This window comes from Pongo pygmaeus, chromosome 1, assembly GCF_028885625.2.
Source record: "Pongo pygmaeus isolate AG05252 chromosome 1, NHGRI_mPonPyg2-v2.0_pri, whole genome shotgun sequence".
NCBI lineage: Eukaryota > Metazoa > Chordata > Mammalia > Primates > Hominidae > Pongo > Pongo pygmaeus.
In genome coordinates this window covers 151,507,233-151,528,127 of record NC_072373.2, presented here as the reverse complement: position 1 = coordinate 151,528,127, position 20,895 = coordinate 151,507,233, and positions in this window count along the sequence as shown.

The following is a 20,895-nucleotide window of genomic DNA, read 5'->3' as shown; positions in this document are numbered from 1 at the left end:
TTGAAGGGGAAGGATATACTCAGATACACCATAGTACAGAGAATATTCTCCCAAAACAGACTTCTTGGGAATGAAATACTTCAAGACATGCACAAGTTAATAGGGAAATAAATAAAGGTTTATGACCCAAGAATGGGGAATTTGCGGTACTAAAGGAATGGGATAAGCATAGAAAACATTTCAATAAAAATAATAGACGCACTTATTTTCTGTTATTTAATTTTATTTATCTTTATTTTTTTGAGACAGGGTCTCGCTCTGTCACCCAGGTTGGAGTGCAGTGGTGCACTCACAGCTTGCTGCACCCTAGACATCCTGGTCTCAAGTGATCCTCAAACTTCAACCTCCTGAGTAGCTGCGACAACAGGTGTGTGCCACCATGCCTGGCTATTTTTATTTTTTATTTTTGTAGCAACGGGGTCTCACCATATTGCCTGGGCTGGTCCTGAATTTCTTGGCTCAAGTAAATGTCAAAAGTAGTTTTTAAATGAAAACACATGTAATATTGGAAATAATAATTTGATGTTAATAACATATTGGACTGCTTAGATTATATTTACAAACGTAGAAGAGAGAGAACAAAAACTAAGTAAATTTTCATTTTATAAGGAGTGGGGTGAGGCAAATTCATCCTTTGATAATCAGAGAAATTATCATCTTTTTGTTTTTTAATCTTAACGTAATTAGCAGCATTTAAAAGCAGGATATATCTCTCCTAAATCACTGAGTAGAGAGTGCTAAGAATATTTAGTCTGTAATAAAATGCAAAAACTTGGGAGTATTTTTTTAAAAAAAGGAAATTCGAAATAAGAGGAGTTACATCAGTTAAAAAAAATAAACACAAATGGGTTAATCCTCCCTTATGCATAATGATAATCTCATATTGATTTAAAAAGGATATTTCCACAATATGCTTCTTATAAAAGGCATATCTAATAAACTGACACAATCAGCTGTGTCACTATAGGTTGGTGCAAAAGTAATTGTGGTTTGGTTTTTGCCATTAAAAGTAGTTGCAGAAACCGCAATTATGTTTGCACCAAGCTATAGTCACACAGCTAATTAAAATAAAGAAACAATAAAAGATTATAAGGCAAGTAGAAAAAATCAAAGGAAGCAGTATTAGATTTCAAAGAAAGGATAATTCAAGGCAAATAATTAAGCAGGATAATACCATATCAACAAGTATGGTTTACAATGACAGTATTAGTCATGAGTTATTTTAGTAGAATATATAAACTTGAAATATTTTTTGTAAAAATGTGCTAGAAGTATACAGACAACTAGAGAGAAACAATATTTGTAGAACATTATAAAGCATTCAACTAATGAAACAAATTATATCTAAAGGACAGCTATGTCAATTAAGAAATTAAAAATTTAATAATTTATATACGTTTAAAAAATAAATTATGAAGTAAACTCACCTAAATAACTATTGGATGTAAAATAAAATCCAAACTCAATTTCACACTATTTAGAGAAAACTAATATGAGGCTATGCTGTATGAAAACATGAAATGTATCCAAAGAACTACTCAAGAGCAAATTTAAGGCCTTAAATATTTAAATGCAAACAGATAAAATTTTAAATGATTGATTTCAGCATTTTAACCACTGGAATTTGAAAATGAACAACAACAAAAAATCTTGAAAGTACTATGGACTAATGGAAAAATTCTTCAGGAAAGATAGAAGTAATCTCATTTCAAAAGCTCAGAGGAAGAGCATAATGACAAAAGCTATACACTTAGGAACCTGATGATAATTAATTGTTTGGTTTCCTATCACACATGAAGAATGACTTTTATGTCAAAAGAGTATAGAGCAAATAAAAAATTAAAAAAATTAAAAACCTAGAAAATAGATGAAACAAGAAAACTGATAAATTTAAAAATTGATTGTTTTAGGGAAACCCAATAATCTAAAACATAATTGGGATAAAAAGATGAAAATTAATGAAATAAATAATGAGAACTCAAATACACTAACATATGTCTAAATTTGTTTTTAGTTAAGAACATACTGCACACAACTCCATCCTAACAATATTACAAACTGGGCAAAATTGATTATTTTTCTTTATCTCAATTTCTCCTATCTCACCATACATTGTATAAATAGAATTTAACTAGTCTTTTATAATGGCACAGGCTGAATTAGACTTCAGAATCTAGACTCTATTACTATTTTACTGTCAAAACATTGTTTGAGCTATCATTTAGTTGTTTTTGTCTCCATTTCCTTTCTTTAATAATAGTTTTGTATTCTACCTATCTATCTGATTATCTATCAGCTATCTTTAACCTCTTCTTTCAAAGAATGTTATGCACACAAGCCTGCCAATATTTGTAAAGCTCTTTTAAGGTTCCCAGAAGCGGTTCACTAGCTCTTAAGGTAGAAATAACTTGGAGTTTCATTGTAAACACTCAAGTGTACACCTATTTTTGTAAGGTATCAAACCATCAGCATAAATATATCTGGCCTTATAGTTTTCCTAAAATGTGTTATGCCTCAGCCATCTCAGCTGGGTGTCTGGGTTAAAATTTAGCTCCTCAGTGAGACACCCAAGCTTCATTTGAGCTCAGCTTTCCAAAGGCCATAAATTATGAAAGGCAAATAATAACTTCTTAATATTTCCAATGGAGTTATCAGGTACAAAAGTTCAGCAACAGAGTAGGGCATAGGAAATGAGTAGGCTCTTTGTATATTAATACAAATAACATCTGTTGGCTCCCAATCCCTGCACTCTGTGTTCCTCAAAACAGGTGCTTAATTTTCCTGCACTAATCATCATGTGTAAATTGTAACACAATATCATCTCCATGAGAAATACTGATCCTTCCTTCCTTTTAACAAATATTTGCTAACACCTTTCAATATCTCCTAATTTTAGAAGCTACATACTAAAACTACACATTAATCATTAAACTCATGGCAACAGAGTGGCCAATATTACTTTCATAAGAGTAGAAAACACAATGGAAATTTGAAGCCTATATGGGGTATTATTAATTTAATAACACCTGGCAGCTGTAAGCATAAATTAATTTTTTCTTGTTCTTTTATAAAACTAAAAATCATTGATTAACACAATATGAATACATCTTTCTTTGATTTATTTTGGCTTAGGCATATCATTTAGACTCTTTGGAACCATTTTCTCTCATATATAAAGTGAGAACAACATTATTTACCTCCTGGATTGCTCAATATTTTAATAAATCATAATGATACATAATATATAAATATATGACCGTTATTTCCATTGGTGAATTCTGTACTGCTTCTTGTGGTTGTCTGACTATTAGTGAAGGATAAGATCAGAATTGTAACAATAGGGGAACTCTCGGTCTGGGTGTAGGGAAGAGTCTATTCAAAGATGCACACGTGTAAAAACATGGTGTGTTAGAAATATCGTATCATTGGAGCTTAGGGTGGACTGTAGTTAAAGATTAGTCTGAAGATTCTTGGAGAACCTGGGCCTTACTGAATTTGTATCATTCTGAAAGCATCACCAAACTATTTTAGAAAGGAAAATCATGTAAGATTTGCATTTTAGAAAGATGCCATGCCTCTCACAGCAGTGAGTAGAATGTATTGGAGGGACTGTTGCCCTTGCCTAGTTGAGGGCAATGGCCTGATCCGCTGATAAGTCCATTGATGATCCCAACAGGGACAATGTCAGTCAGTATAGAGGGGGAAGGACAGAACAGAGAGCTAATGCTTAGGAGACAGATTACCAGAACTTGGTGACAATTATATTTAGGGTGCAAGGAAGAGGGAGGAATAAAATTTAATTCCAATGACATTGTTTTAGGTACACTAGGTGGAAGCCTATACTACTCAAGATAGAGAACAGAGGAAGATCAGGTTTAGGGAAGAAAATGGTGAGTTTTAAGTGCCTTATATCATTAGAGATAAAGTTCATATTTCCAGTTGTCAGCTAAATACAACAGTCTGGAGTTTAGTTGGGAGGGCTGTACAAGTGTAACACAGCAGCTTTGAACATATAGGCTTCATATGGCTTCAGTTAAGCCATGGAAATGAATGGGGTTTCTTAAGTCCAAGGAACATGCTCTTCGGGCCGTTGCTAGTACTATTTAGGCAGAATATAAGATACTGATGTCAATGATTCATTTTAAAATAATGGAGGTGTATAATTTTTCAAAGGTAGCACACACACATTAGGTGTCAGATGAATGCTGGATCTTATTATTTTATGAAGATGTTTCATTCTATTAGTGTCAATTGGGAATTGTACTCTGCTGCATAAAGTAAACTAAATTATCAGTGATTAACTTAAAAAAGTCCTAAAATAGAATCAAACATTTGTGAAATCATGAGAGAAAGACCTCTAAATTTAAGATAAATAATGAAATGGAAACTCTTCCGAGAGTTAGTGAATTGGGCTACTTTCACCAAGGTTTTAATTACTTTATATAGAAGGAAAAAAAGTAATATTTCTATTTTGAGAAACAATAGTAAGAATTGTGGAGTATAAAAAACTAATTTCTAGATACTTTGAAATTTGAAGCAAGGTATCAAATATAGTCAAATGAATATTATATGATAAAAAAATTAAGAAGCTGGAGAGTGTCAGTGCCAATAAAATGGAATTATAAAGGATCTTTAGCTTTCATAAATTGATCTTTTTTTTGGGAAAAGAATAAACATTTTTACACAATGTTGTATATATAACCTATATGCAAAACTGAATTTTTCTGAATAAGTTCTATGACAGACTATACTTCATCAATCCTAGCTATAGGATTGTATGATAAGTCAGAAATAACATTAGTGACTAGGATTTAAGGAATTTACAGAGAATGACCACAAAAGATACTTAGATGTAATGTTTTCACTGCACATATAAAATGACAGAGATTTTTGAGGATACCAAAAACTAGATTTTTGACTGATATTTCAAAGCTATTGGCTAGTATGTGGTCTGAAAGTACTATAATCCAATGGTTATAATGATATTGTTCCTCCCTTTTCTATGTCAGTATGGGTGATCTTATCCCAATGTGTCTGAGCATGCATATTTTACATCCAAATGGATTCAATCCTACCTGGATGCAAACATTAAAAAAAAATCTGTTGCATAATGAAAAACTCTCTGGAGATTTAAATACTTATGACTATCATCACACTGATCAGATTCTATAATTTAAAAATATTTGTATAAATGTATTTTCAAGATCTGTGTCTTGCATTAGATGGAAGCTCTGTGATGACAGGGACTATATATATATATATTTTTTTTTTTCAGCACTCTCTCTTTGATGCTTAGCTCAGTTGTAACAAAGCACATAAGAGATGGTCCATAAAAATTTGTAAATTAATAATAACGAAAAAATAGTTTTGAATTTTCTCTGTTCGTCCCTGCCATTCATTATCATCTGTTACTTCTTTATTTCTTGACTTTCAAGGATAAAGTTTAGATATACTGAGATATAATGCCAGATAGTAAGAACTATATGAATAAAACAAAGAGGTGCTGTAAAATGTGATTTTCTAGGAACAGAGTAAGAAGTCATGCTTGATCAATATTATTCTCTTAATATTATATTTAATTTTTTGGAAGGTTTTGAAGAGATTTGAAAGCTAAAACTTCGATGATTTACTGCAGTGAACATGCAAGATGGGATTTATATTTGTTGATTGGAAGTAAATGGCACTGTATGGAACTAAAGAGTCTAATGCAAGTCCTACTGGCCCTAAAGAATTATTTTCAACACACCTGGTGTTTTCTACAACACACTATTTATCACTAAATTGAAAATCAGACTTCAAGTAATAGGAGAAACTTTTATTTATATACGTATGTCTTATCATTCTATATCTTTCCATTTTTGAACACTTATAGGGAACATTGTTTTCTGATCTGGTAGAATCTGAATGCTTTTCTTTAATTTCAAGAACTAAATGATTTCATGACCATTTTAAAGAAAGAAAAGAGAATTTTATTTATAATTCTTCTAAGGTTTGTTATTTAATAGTGTTTATGTCCTCCCCAAATTTATATGTTGAAATTCTCACCACTAAAATGATATTAGGAGGTGGGACCTTTGGGAGTTAACTAGGCTATGGAAGCAGATCCCTCATGAAGATCAATCCCCCTATAAACGAGGCCCAAGAGAGACCCCTGGCCCCTTCCACCATGTGAGGTTAGAGTGAGAACACATCTGTCTATGAGGAAGTGGGCCCTCACCACACACTGAATCCACCAGCGCCTTGATCCTAGACTTCCCAGCCTCTAGAACTATGAGAAATAAATTTCTGTTGTTTATAGGCCACTCTGTCTATGGTATTTTTTTTTAGCAGCCTGAGAGGACTGAAGGGACAAAGACCAACCTAAATGTAAACATGGCAATGTATTTCTCTGAAATCTGTCTCTGTCTTGTCTCTTTCTTTCTCTCTGTCTCTCACTCTTCTCTTCTTCTCATTATTTCACATTCTGACTAAAATTAAAACGTGATTTTTTTTTTTTTGAGACAGTGTCTTGCTCTGTTACCTAGCCTGGAGTGCAGGGGTACAATGAAAGCTCACTGCAGCCTCAGTCTCCCAGGCTCAAACTATCCATCTGTCTCAGCCTCCTGAGTGGCTGGGATTACAGTCATAAGCCACCATGCCTAGCTATATTTTTTTTAATTTTTATTTTTAGTAGAGATGAGCTCTTGCTATGTTGCCTAGGCTTGTCTCAAACTCTCGAGTTTAAGTGATTCTCCCACCTCGGCCTCCTAAAAGCATTGGGATTACTGGTGTGAGCCACCATGCATGGCCTAAAATGTGGATTTTAAGAAGTATTTTTCTTTAAATCAGAAAGTGAAGTTACCTGACAAGAATGATATTTAATTGGTCTCCAATTCCGGTTTAGAGAAATCTTCATTTATTTTACCAAACTGGTTTTTTTTACCAGGATTGACTTGCTTTATCAGATTAGTGGAGAAAACAAATCTAATTTGGGCAAACAACGAGTATCTTCCTCATTTAAGAAAAAAAAAATCAAAGTTTTGATTTTTGAGCTGGCTTCAAAAGTGTTTTCCGGGCATGGTGGCCCACGGCTGTAATCCCAGCACTTTGGGAGGCTGAGGCGGGTGGATCATCTGAGGTCAGGAGTTCGTGACCAGCCTGGCCAACATGGCGAAATCCCGTCTTTACTAAAAAACTACAAAAATTAGCCGGGTGTGGTGGTGGTGGGCACCTGTAATCCGAGAGACTAGGGAGGCTGAGGCAGGAGAATTGCTTGTACCTGGGAGGTGGAGGTTGCAGTGAGCCAAGATAATGCCACTGCACTCCAGCCTAGGTGACTCTGTCAAAAAAAAAAAAAAAAGTTAACAGGCCGGGTGCAGCGGCTCATGCCCGTAATCCTAGCACTTCAGGAGGCCGAGGAGGCTGGCAGATAATGTGAACCCAGGAGTTCAAGAACAGCCTGGGCAACATGGTGAGACCCCATCTCTACAAAATATAAAAAAATCTTAGCTGAGTGTGATAGTGAATGCCTGTAGTCCCAGATACTTGGGAAGTTAAGGTGGAAGAATCAATTAATCCCAGGAGGTAGAGGATGCAGTGAGCCAAAATCAGGCAACTGCACTCCAGCCTGGGCAACAGAGTGAGACCCTGTCTTAAAAATAGATAAATAAGTAAAACAACTAAAACATAATCTCTTTTCAGGTAATCTGTTTTATATAAATATTAGCATTGGGTCAGGTAATCTAAAAACGGACAAAAAATAGTTTCTTATCCCTGACAACTTACTACTCTCTGGGGAGAGAAATGAGACAAATATTCTGTCTATGAGGCAGAAGTTAAACTGGTTAAACTGTACTCTATTTTTTAAGCCATGGCTATTTCGAAGCATGTTAGGTTGTGGGGGTACAGGAGTGACACACTGCACATTATCTAACTGCTGGAGTTTTCAAACGGCAGCTCAAGGGTAGAGAGAGGGAAGGAGAAGATAAATGGGATGAACAAATCATGCAGTGAAAGGCACTCTTAAGGAGCTCTTGAACGCTCCCATGTCCAACAGCCAACTGAGAAATGTCACATGGTTGTTCAACATCTAACTTTGCATGTCCAAAATGGAACTTTTGGGTCCCTGTGCCAAATGTGATCTTTCCTGAGCTTCCCTTTGGTTCAGAAAATGACACTTCCATACAAATAGTTGCTTAAGCCAAACAGTTAGGAGTTGTTCTTTGTTTCTTTCTTCCTGCCAGTCCCATACATGAACAACCTGCAGGTTTTCCTGGCTTTCCCTCCAAAACATTAATTTTACAATTATTTGGATTCAAATTACTTTGTTCTTGAATATATTATTTTACCAAATCAAATAAAATGAGTATCACTGAGTTTCTACTACATGTTTACTTTATGAGGCATGAGGCATTCAGTACATTTGTGTATAACAAAAGATTTGTGGAATCTAGTTTAATAACAGTCAGATAAAAATATTGTGATCTATTAAAATGATTGTCTAAATTTAACAGAAAGTTAATAGGGATGAACAAAGTCCTGCAATGCAGATTGTACAGATGGTTTAAATATAACTTCCAGAAAAAAATCATCTGTGGATATTAACCAACTGCCAATTTAAGCAAAGTCTGTGATAGGATATAGCTGATAAAAATACTTCAGTTGACTTAATAGGAGTGTATACTCTGTACAAAACAAAAGAATTTGGTCCTGAGAGAGCAATAACAAAGGCTAGAAATTACAAAAGGTAGATTTAAATATTAAGTTAGAATGCATTTTCTAGCAATCAGGTAGTTTTTGGAGAAACATTCCAGTACTCGTTGGATGACCATTTTCAGGATAATTGTGATGAAGCTTCATGCTTTATATTATATTCTATAGATTTACAGACAAAGATTTTCAGAAGAGTGTGCCTTGCTGAGCCTTTTGAAGAAGAATTAGTAAAATGCATCAGAACACCAACAAGAGAATCTAGAAAATATAGTCATTGTAAATAAAGGAATGTAGCAAGAGAACCCCCTTGTGGCTGGAGAAGATTTTTTCCAAATGACTTTAGATTTTAAAAATCTTAGACCCAGTACACTTGAATTGTGAGTTAATTATACCATATTCACTAATTTGATTTGATCATATTTGTTTGTTTTTGTTTGCTTTTCTCTCCTCTCTTTTTAAAAAAAATTTATTGGTCACTTCCAAGACAGCCGAATAGGAACAGCTCCGGTCTGCAGCTCCCAGTGAGATCGACACAGAAGACAGGTGATTTCTGCATTTCCAACTGAGGTACCTGGTTCATCTCAGTGGGACTGGTTGGACAGTGGGTGCAGCCTACAGAGGGTGAGCTGAAGAAGAGGGGGGCATCGCTTCATGTGGGAAGTGCAAGGGGTTGGGGAATTTCCCTTTCCTAGCTGAGGGAAGCCGTGACAGACTGTACCTGGAGAAATGGTACACTCTGATCAAATACTGCACTTTTCCCACAGTCTTAGCAACCAGCAGACTGGGAGATACCCTCCCATGCCAGGCTTGGTGGGTTCCACGCCCATGGAGCCTTGCTCACTGCTAGTGCAGCAGTCTGAAATTGACCTGCTACACTGCAGCTTGATGGAGGGGAGGGGCGACCGCCATTGCTGAGGTAGCTCACAGTGTAAACAAAGAGGCCAGGAAGCATGAACTGCTTCTGCAGCTCAGTAAGGCCTACTGCCTCTATAGATTCCATCTCTGGGGGCAGGGCATAGTAGAACAAAGGGCAGCAGATAGCTTCTGCAGACTTAAACATCCCTGTCTGACAGCTCTGAAGACAGCAGTGGTTCTCTCAGCATGGCATCCGGAGAACAGACAGACTGCCTCCTCAAGTGGGTCCCGGACCCCCGTGTAGCCTGACTGGGAAACACCTCCCAGTAGGGGCCGACAGACACCTCAAACAGGAGAGTGCCCCTCTGGAATGAAGCTTCCAGAGGAAGGATCAGGCAGCAATATCTGCTGTTCTGCAGCCTCCGCTGGTGATACCCAGGCAAACAGGGTCTGGAGTGGACCTCCAGCAAACTCCAGCAGACCTGCAGCCGAGGGACCTGTTAGAAGGAAAACTAACAAACAGAAAGGAATAGCATCAACATTAACAAAAAAGACATCCACACCAAAACCCCATCTGTAGGTCACCAACGTCAAAGACCAAAGGTAGATAAAACCACAAAGATGGGGAGAAAACAGAGCAGAGAAATGGAAAATTCTAGAAAACAGAGCACCTCTTCTCCTTCAAAAGATCGCAGCTCCTCTCCAGCAAGGGAACAAAACTGAGTGGAGAATGAGTTTGACAAGTTGATGGAAGCAGGCTTCTGAAGGTCGTGAATAACAAACTTCTCTGAGCTAAAGGAGCATGTTCTAACCCATCGCAAGGAAGCTAAAAACCTTGAAAAAAGGTTAGATGAGTGGCTAACTAGAATAAACAGGGTAGAGAGGACCTTAAATGACCTGATGGAGCTGAAAACCACAGTACAAGAACTTTGTGATGCATGTACAAGCTTCAACAGCTGATTCGATCAAGTGGAAAAAAGATATCAGTGATTGAAGATCAAATTAATGAATTAAAGCGAGAAGACAAGATTAGAGAAAAAAGAGTGGAAAGAAATGAACAAAGCCTCCAAGAAATATGGGACTATGTGAAAAGACCAAATATACATTTGATTGGTGTACTTGAAAGTGACTGGGATAATGGAACCAAGTTAGAAACCACTCTTCAGGATATCATCCAGGAGAACTTCCCTAACCTAGCAAGGCAGGCCAACATTCAAATTCAGGAAATACAGAGAATGCCACAAAGATACTCCTTGAGAAGAGCAACCCCAAGACACATAATCATCAGATTCCCCAAGGTTGAAATGAAGGAAAAAATGTTAAGAGCAGCCAGAGAGAAAGGTCGGGTTACCCATATAGGGAAGCCCATCAGCGGATCTCTTGGCAGAAACTCTACAAGCCAGAAGAGAGTGGGGGCCAACATTCAACATTCTTAAAGAAAAGAATTTTCAACCCAGAATTTCATATCCAGCCAAACTAAGCTTCATAAGTGAAGGAGAAATAAAATACTTTACAGACAAGCAAACACTGAGAGATTGTGTCACTATCAGACTTGCCTTCCAAGAGCTCCTGAAGGAAGCACTAAACATGGAAAGGAACAAGTGGTACCAGCCACTGCAAAAACATGCCAAATGGTAAGGACCACTGATGCTATGCTATGAAGAAACTGCATCAATTACAGAGTAAAATAAACAGCTAACATCATAATGACAGGATCATATTCACACATAACAATATTAACCTTAAATGTAAATGGGCTAAATGCCCCAATTGAAAGACACAGCCTGGCAAATTGGATAAAGAGTCAAGACCCCTCAGTGTGCTGTATTCAGGAGACCCATCTTACGTGCAAAGACACAAATAGGCTCAAAATAAAGGGATGGAGGAAGATCTACCAAGCAAATGGAAAGCAAAATAAAAAGCAGGGGTTGCAATCCTAGTCTCTGATAAAACAGACTTTAAACCAACAAAGATCAAAAGAGAAAAACAAGGCCACTACATAATGGTAAAGGGATCATTCATCAAGAAGAGCTAAATATCCTAAATTTATATGCACCCGATACAAGAGCACCCAGATTCATAAAGCAAGCCCTCAGAGACCTACAAAGAGACTTACGCTTCCACACGATAATAACGGGAAACTTTAACACCCCACAGTCAATATTAGACAGATCAACAAGACAGAGGTTAACAAAGATATCCAGGACTTGAACTCAGCTCTGGACCAAGCAGACCTAATAGACATCTACAGAACTCTGCACCCCAAATCAACAGAATATACATTCTTCTCAGCACCACATTGCACTTATTCTAAAATTGACCACATAATTGGTAGTAAAACAATCCTCAGCAAATATGAAAAACAGAAATCACAACAAAGTGTCTCTCAGACTACAGTGCAATCAAATTAGAACTCAGGATTAATAAACTCACTCAAAATTGCACAACTACATGGAAACTGAACAACCTGCACCTGAATGACTTCTGGATAAATAAGGAAATGAAGGCAGAAATAAAGATGTTCTTTGAAACCAGTGAGAACAAAAACACAACGTACCAGAATCTCTGGGACACATTTAAAGCAGTGTGTAGAGGGAAATTTATAGCACTGAATGCCCACAAGAGAAAGCAGGAAAGATCTAAAATTGACACCCTCACATCACAATTAAAAGAACTAGAGAAGCAAGAGCAAACACATTCAAAAGCTAGCCGAAGGCAAGAAATAACTAAGATCAGAGCAGAACTGAAGGAGATAGAGACACAAAAAACCCTTCAAAAAATCAATGAATCTTGGAGCTGGTTTTTCGAACAGATCAACAAAATCGATTGACTGCTAGCAAGACTAATAAAGAACAAAAGAGAGAAGAATCAAATAGATGCAATAAAAAATGATAAAGGGGATATCACCACCGATCCCACAGAAATGCAAACTACCATCACAGAATACTATAAACACTTCTACACAAATAAACTAGAAAATCTAGAAGAAATGGATAAATTCCTGGACACATACACCCTCCCAAGAATAAGCCAGGAATTAGTTGAATCTCTGAATAGACCAATAACAGGTTCTGAAATTGAGGCAATAATTAATAGCCTAACAACCAAAAAAAGTCCAGAACCAGATGGATTCACAGCTGAATTCTACCACAGGTAGAAACGGGAATTGGTACCATTCCTTCTGAAAGTATTCCAATCAACAGAAAAAGAAGGAATCCTCCCTAACACATTTTATGAGGCTAGCATCATCCTGATACCAAAGCGTGGCAGAGATACACACAAAAAGATAATTTTAGGCCAATATCCGTGATGAACATTGATGCAAAAATCCTCAATAAAGTACTGGCAAATCAAATCCAGCAGCACATCCAAAACTTATCCACCACGATCAAGTGGGCTTCATCCCTGGGATGAAATGCTGGTTCAACATATGCAAATCAATAAACGTAATACATTGCATAAACAGAACCAATGACAAAAACCACATAATTATCTAAATAGATGCAGAAAAGGCCTTCGACAAAATTCAGCAGGCCTTCATGCTAAAAACTGTGTCAACTAAGTATTGATAGAACGTATCTCAAAATAATAAGAGCTATTTATGACAAACCTACAGCCAATATCATACTGAATGGGCAAAAGCTGGAAGGATTCCCTTTGAAAACTGGCACAAGACAAGTATCCCTTTTCTCACTACTCCTACTCAACACAGTGTTGGAAGTTCTGACTAGGGCAATCAGGCAAGAGAAAGAAATAAAGGGTATTCAATTAGGAAAAGAGGAAGCCAAATTTTCTCTGTTTGCAGATGACATGATTGTACATTTAGAAAACCCCGTTGTCTCAGCCCAAAATCTCCTTAAGCCGATAATCAACTTCAGCAAAGTCTCAAAATACAAAATCAATGTGCAAAAATCACAAGCATTCCTATACACCAATAATAGACAAACAGAGAGCCAAATCGTGAGTTAACTCCCATTCACAATTACTACAAAGAGAATAAAATACCTAGGAATCCAACTCAAGGGATGTGAAGGACCTCTTCAAGGAGAACTACAAACCACTGCTCAGTGAAATAAAAGAGGACACAAGCAAATGGAAGAACATTCCATGCTCATGGATAAGAAGAATCAATATGGTAAAAATGGTCATACTGCCCAAGGTAATTTATAGATTCAGTGCTATCTCCATCAAGCTACCACTGACTTTCTTCACAAAAGTGGAAAAAAAAAACTACTTTAAAGTTCTCATGGAACCAAAAAAGAGCCCGCATAGCCAAGACAATCCTAAGTGAAAAGAACAAAGCTGTTAAGTATCATGCTACCTGACTTCAAACTATACTACAAGGCTACAGTAACCAAAATTGCATGGTACTGGTACCAAAACAGATATAATAGGCCAATGGAACAGAACAGAGGCCTCAGAAATAACACCACACATCTCCACACATCTACAACCATCTGATCTTTGACAAACCTGACAAAAACAAGCAATGGGGAAAGGATTCCCTATTTAATAAATGGTGCTAGGAAAACTGGCTAGCCATACGTAGAAAGCTGAAACTGGAACCCTTCCTTACACCATATACAAAAATTAACCCAAGATGGATTAAAGACTTAAATGTAAGACCTAAAACCATAATAACCCTAGAAGAAAACCTAGGTAATACTATTCAGGACACAGGCATGGGCAAAGACTTCATGACTAAAACACCAAAGCAATGGCAACAAAAGCCAAAATTGACAAATGGGATCTAATTAAACTAAAGAGCTTCTGCACAGCAAAAGAAACTGTCATCGGAGTGAACAGGCAACCTACAGAATGGGAGACAATCTTTGCAATCTACCCATCTGACAAAGGGCTAATATTCCAGAATCTACAAAGAACTTCAACAGATTTACAAGAAAACAAACAACCCCATCAAAAAGTGGGTGAAAGATATGAACAGACACTTCTCAAAAGAAGACATTTATGTGGCCAAAAGACATATAAAAAAGTGCTCATCATCACTGGTCATCAGAGAAATGCAAATCAAAACCACAATGAGATACCATCTTACGCCAGTTAGAATGGCGGTCATTAAAAAGTCAGGAAACAACAGATGTTGGAGAGGATTTGGAGAAATAGGAACACTTTTACAGTGTTGGTGGGAGTGTAAATTAGTTCAACCATTGTGAAAGACAGTGTGGTGATTCCTCAAGGATCTAGAACTAGAAATACCATTTGACCCAGTGATCCCATTACTGGGTATACACCCAAAGGATTATAAATCATGCTACTATAAAAACACATGCACACGTATGTTTATTGTGGCACTATTCACAATAGCAAAGACACTTGGAACCAACCCAAATGTCCATCAATGATAGACTGGATTAAGAAAATATGGCACATATACACCATGGAATACTATGCAGCTATAAAAAAGAATGAGTTCATTGTCCTTTGCAGGGACATGGATGAAGCTGGAAACCATCATTCTAAGCAAACTATCACAAGGACATAAAGCCAAACATCGCATGTTCTCACTCATAGGTGGGAGTTGAAAAATAAGAACACATGGACACAGAGCAGGGACTATCACACACCAGGTCCTGTCGGTGGGTAGAGGGCTGGGGAAGGGACAGCATTAGGATACATACCTAATGTAAATGACGAGTTGATGGGTGCAGCAAATCAACATGGCACATGTATACCTATGTAATCTGCACATTGTGCACATGTACCCTAGAACTTAAAGGATAATAAAAAAGAAAAAATTTATTAAAATATAACACATATACAGAAAGCAATACAAATCATAAACCTATAGCTCCATGAATTATCACAAATTGAAACACCAGTGTAATCAGCACACAGGTAAAGAATAAGAATATTATTAGCATTCAGGATGTTCACCTTGTTTCCATTTCTAGTCACTACCCCTGCAAAAGTAGCCACTATTCTAATTTTTAACACCATAAGTAGGTTTTGACCATGCCTGAACTTTGATAAATGGGGTCATATGGTGAGTATTTTTTTTTCGTCTGGTTTCTTTCACTTAACATTATGTTTGTGGGATTCATCTATACAGATTGTTTGTATATATGGTGCATTTATTTTCACTGCTCTACAGTATTCCAGTTGTGAATATACCATAATATATTTATTTGTTCCATTGTGCATTTGAGTAATTTTCACTATAAAATAAGGCTGCTATGAACATTTTTGTACCTGTCCTATGACAAATTTGCATATGATTATGCATAAATGGAAGTAGAATTACTGGATCATGAAGTACACAGATGTTCAGCTTTTGTTAATATTGCTTTCCAGTTTGTAAAGTAATTGTACCAACTTGTATTTCTACAGCCAAAATTTCCGCTGTGCCACATTCTAGCTAAAACTTGGTTGGCCTTTCTGATTTTAGTCAATATTGTAGGTGAGTAGTGGTATCCCATTGTAGTTTTCATTGTCCTTTTCTTGATTACTGATGAAGTTGAATACTTTTGTATATGTATATTGACTATTTCTGAAGTACCTAATTTTTCTATTGTTTGTCTATGTTGATTTGCAGTTGTCCTTTCAGTAGTCTGAAGTTCTCTGTTAAATATAGGAATGGGAAATATCTTCTTTAACTTTGCAGGATTTTATTTTAAGTCGTATGTCTTTGATAAGAAGTTCTTAATTTTCAAATTTTAATTTTATTATTTTAAGGGGTTAGCAACTTTTTGCCTTTAAGAATGCTGTGTCTACTCCAAGGCCTGGAAATGTTCTAAAATTTTTTTATTCTAAAAGTGTGATTGTTTTACCTTTCACATACAAGTTTGCAACCTATTTGGAATTTATTTTTAAGTATGGTATGAGGTATGGGTCAAAATTAATTTGTCTTCTGTGCCTATCAACTGACCTAGAACCATTTATTGAGTGGTTTCTCCATTTTCTCCAATGTATTCCCATGCCTTGTTTGTCATTAATCAGGTGATAGTCTATGTGTGAGTCTGTCTCTGGGCTCTATTCTGTTCAATTGGTCAATTTGTCTCTCTTTGCATTAATAACATACCATCTTATTGTCTTAGTCTCTCTAGGCTGCTATAACAGAATATCATAAACCAGGTAGCTTTTAAACAAAACAAACTTATTTCTCACAATTCTGCAGGCTGAGAAGTCCAAGATCAAGGAGCCAATAGGTTCAGTGTCTGATGAGGGCTGCTTTTTGGTTTATAGATAGTACCGTATTGCTGTGTCCTCACATAGAGTAAGACGAAGGCAGCTCTCTGAGGTCTCTTCTATAAAAGCACTAAGTCCATTTATAAAAGCCTGCCCCCATGACCAAATTACCACCCAGAGGGCCCACGTCCTCATACCATCACATTGGTGATTAGGTTTTAACATATGAATTTAGGGCATTGTTGGTGTATAGAAATGCAACTGATTTTTGTGCATTAAATTTATTTCCCGAGACTTTACTGAATCCGTTTATCAGGTCTAGGAATCTTTTGGAGGAATTTTTAGGGCTTTCTAGGTATAAGATCATGTTGTCAGTAAACAGAGATAATTTGACTTCCTCTTTTCCAATTTGGATGCCTTTTATTTCTTTCTCCTGCCTGATTGCTCTGGCTAGGTCTTCCAGTACTATGTTAATAGGAGTGGTGAGAGTAGGCATCCTTGACTTGTTCCAGTTCTTAGGGGGAACGCTTCCAACCTTTGTCCATTCAGTATGGTGTTGGCTGTGGGTTTGCCAGAGATGGCTCCGGTATGTTCCTTTGAGGTCTAGTTTGTTGAGGGTTTTTTAAAAAAAAATTATAATGAGATGTTGTATTTTCTCAAATGCTTTTTCTGTGTCCACACAAAAAATTACCTAGGAATACATTTAACTGAGGAAGTGAAAGATCTCTACAATAGGAATTATGAAACACTGAGGAAAGAAATTGTAGATGACACAAACAAATGGGAAAACATCTAATACTCATGAATAGGAAAAATAAATATCATTAAAATGACCATACTTCCCAAATCAGTTTACAGATTCAATTACTGTAGTCATTTTTCACAGAATTAGAAAAAACAATTCTAAAATTCATATGGAACCAAAAATGAGCCCAAAAGTCAAAACAGTCCTGAGCAAAAAAGAACAAAGCCAGAGGCATCACATTACCTGACTTTATACTATGTGGCTGTAGTAACCAAAACAGCATGGTACTGGTACAAAAATAGATACATAGTTCAATGGAGCAGAATAGAGAACTCAGAAATAAAGCCCCATACCTACAACAAACTGATATTTTACAAAACTGACAAAAATAAACAATGAAGAAGGGATACCCTATTCAGTAAATGGTACTGGGAAAACTGACTTGCCATGTAGAAGAATGAAACTGGACCCCATATATCACCATATACAAAAATTAACTAAAGATGGATGAAAACATTAAGTGTAAAGCCTGAGAGTATAAAAATCATAGAAGAAAATGTAGGAAAAAATTCTTCTGGACATTGGCCTAATCAAATAATTTATGACTAAGACCTCAAAAGCAAATGCAACAAAAACAAAAATAGAGAAATGGGACTCAGTTAAATTAAAGAGTTTTGCACAGAAAAAGAAACAACAGAGTTAACAGACAACCTACGAAATGAGAGAAAATATTTGCAAACTATGCATCTGACAAAGAACTAATGTCCAGAATCTATAAGGAATACAAACAAATCAACAGAAAAATAACCCCTTTAAAAAGTGGGCAAAGGACATGAACAGACATTACTCAAAAGAAGACATTAAAGAGGCCAACAAACATATGAAAAATGTTCAACATCACTAATTGTCAGGCAAATGCAAATTAAAACCACAATGAGATATCATCTCACACCAGACAGAATGGCTATTATTAAAAAGTAAAGAAATAACAGATGTTGGTGAGGATGTGCAGAAAAGAGAATGCCATACACTTCTGGTGGGAATGTAAATTAGTACAAGTCCTGTGGAAAATAGTATGAAGATTTCTCAAAGAACTAAAAATAGAACTACTCTTTGACCCAGCAATCCCACTATCGGTAGCTACTCAAGGGAAAGGAAATCACTTTACCAAAAAGGCACCTACACTTTTATGTTTATTGCAGCATCATTTACAACCGCAAAGTCATGGAATCAATCTAAGTGTTCATCAATAGTTGACTGGATGAAGGAAATGTGGCACATATTTCATACGATGAAATACTATGCATAAATTCATGTCCTTTGCAGCAACATGGGTGGAGCTGGAGGCCGTTTTTCTAAGTGAAATAACTCTGAATCAAAAAATCAAATATCAGATGTTCTCACTTACAGTGGGAGCTAAACAATGGGTACACATGGATATAAATATGGAAATAGTAGATGTTGAGGACTCCAAAAGAGAGGCGGAAGGGGGCCAAGCCTTGAAAAACTATCTATTGGATACTATGTTCGCTATTTGAGTAATGCTTTCACTAGAAGCCCAAACTTCAGCATTACATAATATACCTATGCAACAAACCTGCACCAGTAACCCTGAATCTAATGTTTAAAAAAATGAATTTAGAGGGGCGATGCAAACATCCAGACCATTGCACATGTTTATGAAGGTTTTATAATATTATGTCTTCTAGTTTCATTTTCTTTTGCTCCAGTTATCAATTTATTCCCTCAGCTCCAAACTCATGCATTGCCCAGTCTCTGAAAACGGAAACAGTCCCTTTAAATGTTTTTCCTTTGTCAGCCGGCATAAACTTAACCTTTGTCAGTAGAGGGCGCTGAAGAGACATTGCAAGAGAAAGTTTTGCTCTCCAGTTCTGCAGATTTTGAAGCACGTGTTACTTCCCAGGGCCCAGCTTCTGCAGCAGGCAGAGCTATTCCGGTGCCAAGTTCCTGCAGTGAGTCGATGGTGGCCAGCAGCGCCTAGCAGCTTTCAGCTTTCCTCAGTATGCCCCTAAGGTGGTTTTGTAGCAGTGTGACTTGGGTGAGACATTTCCCTGCCACCAGCTTTCCCCAGTAGCATAAAGTGTGAATTTCCAGCAGTTGTTACCAGTGCAGCGCCATAAGCACTTTTCTGGCATTTCGCAAGCCACAGTCACATCCATGGTCTGGCTATCAGCCTGCCAGGACCTCTTCATTGTCTAATATTTAAAATAATTCACTAGCAAATGGGGGTTGGGGATTTTCTTCTTTTTTTTTTTTCTTCTTTTATTATTATTTATTATTATTAAACTTTAGGTTTTATGGTACATGTGCGCAATGTGCAGGTAAGTTACATATGTATACATATGCCATGCTGGTGCGCTGCACCCACCAACTCGTCATCTAGCATTAGGTATATCTCCCAGTGCTATCCCTCCCCCCTCCCCCCACCCCACAACAGTCCCCAGAGTGTGATGTTCCCCTTCCTGTGTCCATGTGTTCTCATTGTTCAATTCCCACCTATGAGTGAGAATATGCGGTGTTTGGTTTTTTGTTCTTGCGATAGTTTACTGAGAATGATGATTTCCAATTTCTTTGTAAGAAAGTTGTCCTTTAATTTTTTTTTTGGCAATAATTTCACACAGAAAAGTTGAAATATAGTACAGAAAGTTTTCATATACCCTTGATTCAGCTTTCCTTAAAATTAACATTTCTCATAACCAGAGTAAAATTATCAACACCAAGAAATTAACATTGGTGTAATATTAGCTAAATCACAGACCTCATTCTAATTTCATTAGTTTTTCTATTAGTGTCCTTTGTCCCAAGATCCATTTAAGATCTCACAATGTATTTAGTTGTCTCTTTAGTCTCCTGCGGTCTGTGACAGTTCCTTAATCTTTCCTTGTCTTTCAGGATCTTGACACTTGAAGAATTCTGGGAAGTTATTTTATAATATGTCCTTCAGTTTGACTCTGTCTGATGTTTGCTCAAGGTTAGATGAAAGTTATGCAAAAATACCACACAAGCGATGCACTCTTCTCTGTGAATGATAACTGGGGTACCTGGCATCAATATGCCCATCCTGGCAATGTTAACCTTGATCGTTTAGTTGAGGTGGTATCTGTAGGATTTATCCACTTTAAAGTTACTTTTTTTTCTTTTGAAATTAATAAATATACCAGGGGAGAGTCTTTGAGGCTATATAAATATTCTATTTCTCTCCAAATTTATACTCATTAATTTTAGCATACATTGCTGGATCATGCCTGTAAACATTTATTACTATAGAGTTTACCTAATACTGCTTTTCTATTTCCCTCATTTTTCCTACATTTATTAATTGGAATTTAGAGTTGTGAATTCTCACTCATTTATATACTTACTCAGTTATTTGTTTATTTATATCAGTATAGATATTGATTTCCTTCTATGGTGATAATCCAATACTCTTATTTTTT